General features: G+C 38.2%; 1 long non-coding RNA gene across 1 annotated transcript; it reads left to right on the top strand.

The window, feature by feature from the left end:
- The first annotated feature begins 2,292 nt into the window (after positions 1-2,292).
- Positions 2,293-4,071, top strand: LOC135492917 (uncharacterized). Its single transcript, XR_010448162.1, has 3 exons — positions 2,293-2,324; positions 3,485-3,559; positions 3,701-4,071. It is a non-coding gene; the product is annotated as an uncharacterized LOC135492917 (long non-coding RNA).
- The last annotated feature ends 5,390 nt before the right edge of the window (positions 4,072-9,461 follow it).

Raw genomic sequence — 9,461 nt, 5'->3', positions numbered from 1 at the left:
ACTTTATTCTGTCCTTTAGAGGAATAGTTGAATCTGGTTTCTTTAGAACATCAACAATTAAACGTTTAATTCTTCTAGTTTGTGACTCCCTGTCATTGTCTAACCTCCATACCTTTGACTGTTCCTCATACAATTTGTCATTTAGTTCATCTATTTGCTTTTTCAACTCTCCTTTATCTTCAGTATCTTCTTCTACAGACTTTACATAGTCTCTTGTTAAATTATGAAGCTGATCTTTTAATTCCTCTATTTGCATGTCCTTATCCATCTTTACTGCAGCTAGATCATCACCAGCGTGTTTTAACCCTCTAAGTTCTCTCAAGGCATATTCAGTAAAACCCAGTGATTTAAGTTCATCATCAGTAGCATCTATCAGTTTATCTATTGGTTTGTTTGAACTGTTTACCTCATTAATTAATATATCTGTTTGAGTGGATGCAGATTTAGGTTCCCTTACTGGTGGGTCAGGTGCAATCATATCTTTAATCATGTCAGCAAATCTAGTACCAAACTTAGTCTTTAATGTGCCTTCAGCATAGAAGCTTCCATTATTCTTAGTTAAAGGAATAAACTTTATCTTTTCTCCATTTTTATCAGGATATTCAAATAAATTTTTGTTTCCTAGTTTATCTTTTATCAAATCAAATTCAGAATTTGTCGGATTGTAATAAAGTTTGTTACCTTTGTAAACAATTTGTGGTGCAAGATTACTCAATTTTTTCTTGTCATAATTCCAGTTTGATCCTCCCAATGCTGTATCAAGTTTATCCTCTATTGTATCGTAACTTAACTCCTTTTCCATCAATTCAGGGACAATACCTCTTACTCTTTCTGGTGTACTGAATGAAGTTTCATCAGTAAGATTTTCACCTCCTGTGTTGTATTTTGTGTCATAATCTCGAGGCTTTTTATTAAAACCAAAGATATCAGCATAATCTTCACCTCCTGTGTTGTATGTTGTGTCATCATATCGAGGCTTTTTATTAAAACCAAAGATAACAACATAATCCTCAGGTTTGTAATCAGGTTCGTAATCAGGATCGTAATCAGGATTGTAATGTGGATAGTAATCACTCATTTCATAATTTTCACCTCCTTCAGCCATAATTACTTATTTATCTAACCATAAAAACAATCAATGTACCAACAACTGAGTAAAGCATGAATTTAATTGTTTCATGAGTATCATCCACCTTCTCAACTTTGGTGTCAAGTTTAGTAGTAGTAGGAGTATTCTTTGAGGTTTCAGTTGTTTTTGGTGTAACAACATTACTCTTTGGTGTATGACTGGTCTCGAGCTTTGCTCTCAGGACGAAGTCCGTCTTGACAGTACCAACGCTACTCTTAACTCTTATTTTCTTAGAACTATTTCCTTCCATCAGTGGTGGTGGTAAGGTCTTTTTGTGGTTAATGTCATTCTTACCTGGTTTAGCATTTTTTGGTGCTATTAAAATGTTATTATTGTAGTTATCCAGCTTACCAATAACGAGTACCATATTTGATCCTATGACATCGAATTCGTCTTATCAACGTAATGACGTAACTGGTGAAATAACGAGGCGTAGGCCTAGTGGTGAAACAATATTGCGCAATGTTATTTTGGTAGAAGGTTGTGGCAGTGAAGGGACTGTGTGCATGCACTTGAGGGAGCGTGTTCATCCAGATAGGCCTGTTTGAAGAAGAGGAATCGGCTCCAAAACAATTTAAACAATGAGTGCGCACACCCAGAACATGTCACTCGTCAGAAGGTTTTAGCTGACTTTGGACAATGCCTAGGGACACCACGCTCTGGTCAGCACCAAAACAAACTTCTTCGAATTCGTCTAGTTATAGGACCTTTGCAGTATTGCCAGATACGCCGGCACCACCTAGGGTCGCCAAAACAAACCATGTTTACAATAGATCTTCACAGAAAAGGATGCACATTGGCTCGAGACGACATTCGAAAGTCGGTCAGCGGGTAGCACGTGTGCACAGCATGATGCACTGTCAAGATTTTTTACAATTTGTAATACAATTTTTTAAAGGATATTTGATTGACGGGGTGCAATAGCATCGGCCAGCATCACTATGGCAATGACGGCATGAAAGAGGCTTGGCATCTCCAGCACATATCGTTTAAGATATGTTTCAAATCAGTTGCAAAAAATTTTTTCTACCACTTACATGTATTTCTTTTTGTTTTGTAAATATGATTGCACCGGGATACCAAATCTTGGTAACTCATGTTTTTTAAATGTGGCATTGCAGGCCCTCCGTGCCACCCCTGGGATTTTTAATGCCACTCGTGCCCACACTCACGTGTTTTGAAGAATGTAAAATCCGTAAGTATTTACTAAAATTTTAATACAGCCTTTTATTTTACAATAAAATACTGTTACTACTGTTGTCCATTCATGATGAATTATTTGTCCGCATCGTTTTTGGGCTATGGATGATGGAGTGTAAACGCGTGGACTGGATGGTCAAACTTTTTCAATACAAAATTTTTGATTTAATTGATCTGTCATCGCTTGGAATTGAAAGTCATAGCATCGGTCGTTTTTTTAAAAAAAACTGCTTGTCATTTTTGACCCTTTATGTCCTAACCGGCCGATATCCGGCCACTGATTTTTGTCTAGTTTCCTAGCCTAGCTGCCTGCCAGTACGTACCTAATCTCAAGCAACACCATCGCCATCATGAAACTTAGGCTGGTTTTCGGGCGGTTTAGGGATATGCAATATACTTGTTTTCATCCGTTTTTGGGCTATGGATGATGGAGTGTAAACGCGTGGACTGGATGGTCAAACTTTTTCAATACAAAATTTTTGATTTAATTGATCTGTCATCGCTTGGAATTGAAAGTCATAGCATCGGTCGTTTTTTTAAAAAAAACTGCTTGTCATTTTTGACCCTTTATGTCCTAACCGGCCGATATCCGGCCACTGATTTTTGTCTAGTTTCCTAGCCTAGCTGCCTGCCAGTACGTACCTAATCTCAAGCAACACCATCGCCATCATGAAACTTAGGCTGGTTTTCGGGCGGTTTAGGGATATGCAATATACTTGTTTTCATCCGTTTGATGAAATAATACTAGTGAAATTAATTAGCTGTCTTGTACATGGGGGGGGGCATTTGGAGGTCGTTTGGGGTGAAAATTGCTGAAATACTTGGAAACACTAAAAAAATTCAAGGATTTAAAGAGTTAAAACAGAATAAAATTTTTTTTTTCATCTGACTCTGAGTTGGGCTTTGTGCTGGGTCAAACTTCTTTTCTGAAAATTCATACATGTATGATGAAGTTCAACTTCATACACAAGCTCAGCTCCTGCATCATTCAGTCCATAAAGCTTTTTACTTCTCGTGCTACAGGTATGTAAAGGCAAAAAAGGTTTGACTGTCATTGTCTGCACTTAGACAGCCGCAGAAACGTTTCTTATGTCTTTATGATGAATATGATTGTCGAAATGTTTTCAAAGGATTCAAATTGTTATTTTTTTGCAGAGTGTGTGATAAACATGTGTAAAGAAACCTTTCGTAAGAAGCCAGAAGAGCTTTACAACAATCTTGGACTGGGAGGTAAGAAACATGCAATTTTTAAATTGCCTTTTAACCATTCATGTCTTCTCCATCAGTTCATCTTCCGACTTCGTCATGGACAATTTGCACAGCAAACAGCAATTTGATACCTTTCATTTGACAAATGTTATGTTATTTCAGATGGAGGCCATCATAAACTTCTTGTAGGATGAGTTGCCGCAGACAGAGATGAAAACCATGATGAATGTCCGTGAGCCAGAGATGGGTCTGAAATTTGACAAATGGTCAGCCTTATTGATGGTATCTCTCCATGAAAGTACAGCACATGACAGGCGAGAAACTTGAAGCGAATTGGGTTAAACTGACCGGCTGCAACCAAATACAGTGCCTAGAGATGATTTTGAATCACTTCATGCATTATCCTGTGGATAGTCATGAAACAATAAAAGACCTACGTACAGAGATGGGTACATTTTCAGGCATATGGAATAATTTGTGCTCAGAGGAACGCAGTGGCACAACGTTTGAGCATCAACATTGTGATCGGGAGGTCCTGGCTTCGATACCCGGCATGTGTCACGTTGTAACTCTTACCTTCTGGATAGGCTGGGTAATGAAAGCTCTTTTAAAGCGCCATATAAAACTCCTTGTTATTATCGTTATTTGGGCTGATTTTGTTGGGAAACACGAAAATATGTCACTTGATTGTCCACTGCATTCTTATTATACACTTAATTTGCGAGGGACTTAACAAAATTGAGGCGGAAATATTCTTGAGGCAGTGTCGGTGCATGGAAGAAACGGAAACATTGGATTAAGGATTTATTTCATAGTGAATTACACAGTCACAAATGGATTACACACATTCTGGATTAGACTAGTTTCTGCTGCAACTGACATTTTTGCAGGTGCCCACTCGTAGGCGATTCCTTGATGTCTTCCTTGGATTTTACATGATATTATGTCATTTTCGCCAACATCGGGTTTTGGCGCCAAGACGTTTGTTCCTAGAACAGTTGATTTAAATGCCGAATGTGGTCAGTTTTAATTTATATCGCAGGTGTCTACCCAAACAATTTTAGATGCTTTCTGTTGAATCTTCTATTACTACTGTTTTTACTGGGGTTTCATCGATGTTTTTTGGTGGAGTGTGACTCTAAAGTAATAGGCAGCTTGTTATGCCCCCGCCAACGCGTAAAGCATTGCGGAGGCATTATGTTTTATCAATGTCCGTCAGCCGGTAGGCGTCAGGCGTCTGTAAACTTTTCGTTTCCTCTCATTTTAACAAGAACGCTTTGAGTAATAACCATGTAACTTTTTATGTGGGTAGAAAAAGATAACGTGTACAGCGGGCATTACAGACCAATAACTCTTTCACGATGTCAACTAAACCTAGTCAGCTATGACACCAGCTGCCCGGGGTTGTCTGAAAAACACTTCACTTTCCTAATACACCAACTCAAAGTGCTCACCGGGGCATATGCTACGCCCTGCGTTGCTCTTGTTATTGCAGTATTTTTGTTCTTCCTCTGGTTCACCTATAAACTATTTTTCCAATCTCCAATCATGTTTGATGCTTTAGCCATTTTGTTTCAGCTCTTAGATAGTAGAAAAACGTGTTATTCATTATTTCTGGTAGCACAAGTCCTGGCACGAAATACCTTTCCCGTCATAATATCAGTACCAAGACATCACAGGGTAGGTCCTAACTCCAGGAAACGCCTTACTCGTGCACTGTTCCACGTGAAAAGGGTCACTGCTTGGAGAGCTAAATGGGTCAACATCAGAAAAGCGCGATAATTCAGTCTTTGGAATTTTTCCTTTTTTTGTGCAATTTGTTGATGGAAACTACTTATGTAGAACAGGAGGTGACTGGGCAGCGGACAGCTGGGTAATATTGCCCTTAACCCCTCGCTTCCCTAGAGGGGACGATATATCGTCCCTGTATTTTGTCTCGCGTAGGCGGTACGATATATCGTCCCTATACTAATGCTTTAGTATAGAACTCTCGGTACACGTTAGACGCTATTGTACAGTGTATTCGTGTCCCTGGTGATCTGCAGAAGACTAGATTTAGTTTCAATCATAGTTTACAGAGGGCGCTGCAGTTTAATTGGCGCTTGTGCAGCGTCACAGTACAAGAACTGATTAGCATATAAATTAATATTATGTTGTATTATTCGATCAATCAGTAATAGACAATAGTCAATCAAAGGTTATCAATCAAGTTACGTTGATCATTAACAGGTTGTAACTGCATCAATTACAGTTCCATATACTTTGTTCAAATCAGAAAAATCAATCAATTAGAGCAAAATCAATCAAAAAATATTGATTATTACTGATTATTGATTACCTCTTACCTAATTGATACCCAGAAACAACGCCAATTGATAGCCAAGGTAATCAGCTTTACGAAGTGTATGGTTTTATTAGTCGTACTTCCACCTATCAAATCCCCGTGTCTTTTGCGCTTACACCTATGAATTGTCGTGTCTAAATAGACCCGTGTGTCATATCCCCGTGTCTATTAGCCCCATCGAGCTTGATGCGGCCAATCGGGGGCTAATTTAGACCCGTGTTCAACACAGGTTTTTGATTGCAAGTTCTAAGATCCGGCGACAGATGGCGCGGTGTAGTTGCCTCGGTATTGCGCATGCGAAATTCCCCTCCAACGGGAAAGAAACACCGGAGAGCTCCCTACCTACAGCGCACCTGTCGCCGGGGCTATTAATCATTATCTAACACAACTGATAGGTGTAAGTGCGCCGCGGGTTTTTTGACACACGGCGAAGACACGGGTCTTGAAAAAACACGGGGTTTTATCATAGGTGTTCTGTAGGGACTGTATATTGATATAACTCCTCAACCTCTTAAACAAAACAACGTTTATTTCTCCTTGCTTGCTACAAAATCAATCAAACTTTACAAATGTTCATCGCACGTGCTCTCATGGGTGGGCGCGGACATCTTAAACTCCTCGCCATTACTCGTTGTTGTCGTCGTTGCACATACAACCGTCTCAACCAAATACACAACAATAGGTGGAACTATGACTATAAATCAAGGATGCATAATGAAGGAGGTACAATATTTAAAAGTATTTTTACGTTATTTTGCATAAAACTGGTAAAAAATCTCGGTACATCGCGTTATAATACATAGGCCTCGGGAGCCAAAGGGTTAATAATGCCTAAGGTCCTTTAATAATTTTGGTACCAAACCAAGTGCTTGAAGTGGTTGGAATACCATAACCTATGCAGACACGTGAGGGCCATTTACACGGAACCAGTGATCTTGACCGATCCAGATCATTCTAGATTGGTTTGCTGCGTTTATCCTCTTGACTCCCAAAACTTGAAAATCACGGGATCCCAGGGTGGTCACGTGGTTGCGAAATTGGGTCTGACGTTCACGATGTATGGCGCCCGCATACAACCACCAAAGTCCGGTGACAAGGCACCATCTACCCAGGCATGCTCTAACTGACCCTACTGTACATCAAACACGCTAAAACCAGCAATAAAATAGCGTCCCAGCTCAAGGGAATAAAAATATTACTGAGACCGACCTGTCGGTCGTTGGGGAAAAAAACATTATTTCAAAATGACTGACTGGTCGGTCACCGGGATTCAAGAGGTTGACTGCGCACCATTGGTCATTCGCAAGAAACACAATGTTTAAGTTTTGAATATAAAGTTAAAATAAAAGATTGAGGTGTGTCGTGTAATCAAGCAATGTGCGTATTCATTTACGCGACACTCGTTAATCATCTTCTGTAATAATTTGTTTGAGTAATCTTGGAAAGTTTTGAAAAATGGCGTCCATTACATTTATATTCTTCGCTCGTGCCTCATCTCAACTAGAGCCCTTTGACGAGAGATAATGGCTTTTTCTGGCATTTATCTGAAAAACTTGACTTTCCTGAGAAACATGACAGTGCCCAAGTTGTAGGGTAATTACACATTTCTTCAAGTCCCAAGATAACATTCATTGAGTTAAGTTGAAATCAGCATGACAGTGAACTGAATGGCTGCAAGAATTTCCAGCAAGTACTTGTACCGGTAATATTTTTCTCTGACAACAACCGCTTTTTGGGCCTTTTGAGCTTATTATATATGAGAGTAGTAGACAGATCAAGTTGTTTGAAATGACTGACATAATTTTAAAAGCCCTTGTCCTGCAATTGCCACCGTGGTAATGTACCTAAAGTGCCCCAGCCACATATGTACAAATGATAATCATGTTTGGCAAAATTAAATGTGTGGTGAATATTGAAAGTTCAAGTGTGAACACATTATGTAAAATTGTGGAATTACACAGCGAGAACTGTATAATCCCAGTAAATGATTTTTATACATATTGAAGTCATGAAGACTGAGTGTGAATTTTATCCTGATACTTAAAGGCAGAAAGGGAATTGAAGATACAGTGGAACCTCCCTTAGCGGATACCTCTCTATGAAGGACAACCTCACTATTAAGGACACTAGTTTTGGTCCCAAATTGGTACTTTCCATTCAATATGACCTCTCTAATCAGGACACCTCTCTATTAAGGACAGCATTTGGCAGTCCCGATGGTGTCCTTAATAGAGAGGTTCTACTGAGTGACAAAAATGGTATTTTTTCCTAATGTTAAGTCGGGATCGTGGGATTATTGATTTCTGCCCGTTTCTAGTATTGTGAGGATGTATTTGGTCATTTGTTTTGATGCATGAATGAAGTATGAATATGAATATGAATATTTATTCGACCAACAAAATTTACAAGGTGCATTAATGAAATACATAATATTGATTGTGGTCGGGAGCAGAACAAGACCAGATTGGCCGCTTAATGCCTGCTCCCTTATGAATTACATGTAGTACAATGTTAATTATTATATACAGGATTTACAATTTAATTTACAAGACAGTTCTATTTTACAGTGAAGGAGTGAGTAATAACAGTTATAAGACGAACAAAGTTTAACGAATGTCGCAAACATAGCAGTTGCGAATTTGGCACTTTTTATTATAGGAACCCAAAATTTCATTTTTGTAGTATGTTGAAAAGGATTTTAAGCTAAAATTTGAGTGGAGTTTGTTTAGAGTTTGTTCTGAGAGAGAATTATATAATTTAGTTAAACTGTATCGTGGTGTCATTTTGGCATATTCGTGTCTTACATTTGGTATTTTAAATTCATCATTAATTCTTGTGGGATAGTTATGAACATCACTGTTAAATGAGAAAAAATTGTGCATGAAGTACACTGGTAAATCCTTTTTTAAAAATCTATAGAGAAATTTTAGTTCAATTAATTTGTGTAAGTCCGGTAGTTTGAGTAGTTTCAGCTTTATGAATAAAGGGTCAGTGTGACTAATAGGATGACTGAGAGTAATGGCACGAATAGCTTTCTTTTGTAATTTTAAAATTTCGTTGTGATCATAGCCCCAAGATAATATTTGATAGTTGAGATGAGCAGAGATAAGAGAGTGGTAAATCGTTATTAGAATTTTCTGTGGAATAAAATGTTTTAAGTAATTGATAATGCCGGTTGCCCTTGATATTTTTTTTGAAATATGATTTATGTGTGAAGTCCAAGTAAGATCCTTATTTATAAGTAATCCAAGGAAGTTAAACGATTCAACACATTCGAGTTTCGTGCCTTCAATTTGTAAATCTAGGATGCCATTAAAAATTTTGTGTGTTCGTTCAAAGATCATAAATTTAGTTTTTGAGATATTTAAAGATAATTTATTTGCTTTTAACCAGTTTGCTATGTTTAATAGCTCGGTGTTTAATATGTGGTTTACCTTGGTAGAGAAAGAATGTAATTCGCTAAGTGAAGTTGTATCGTCCACAAACATTATAAAATTGAAGAATTTACTTGCTTTGTTTAGATCATTGATGTAAATGGTAAAAAGGAGAGGCCCTAAGATCGACCCTTGGGGTACACCC

This window comes from Lineus longissimus, chromosome 8, assembly GCF_910592395.1.
Source record: "Lineus longissimus chromosome 8, tnLinLong1.2, whole genome shotgun sequence".
Taxonomy (NCBI): Eukaryota; Metazoa; Nemertea; class Pilidiophora; order Heteronemertea; family Lineidae; genus Lineus; species Lineus longissimus.
The sequence above is the reverse complement of the archived record's forward strand: the minus strand, read 5'-3'. Positions and strand labels throughout refer to the sequence as shown.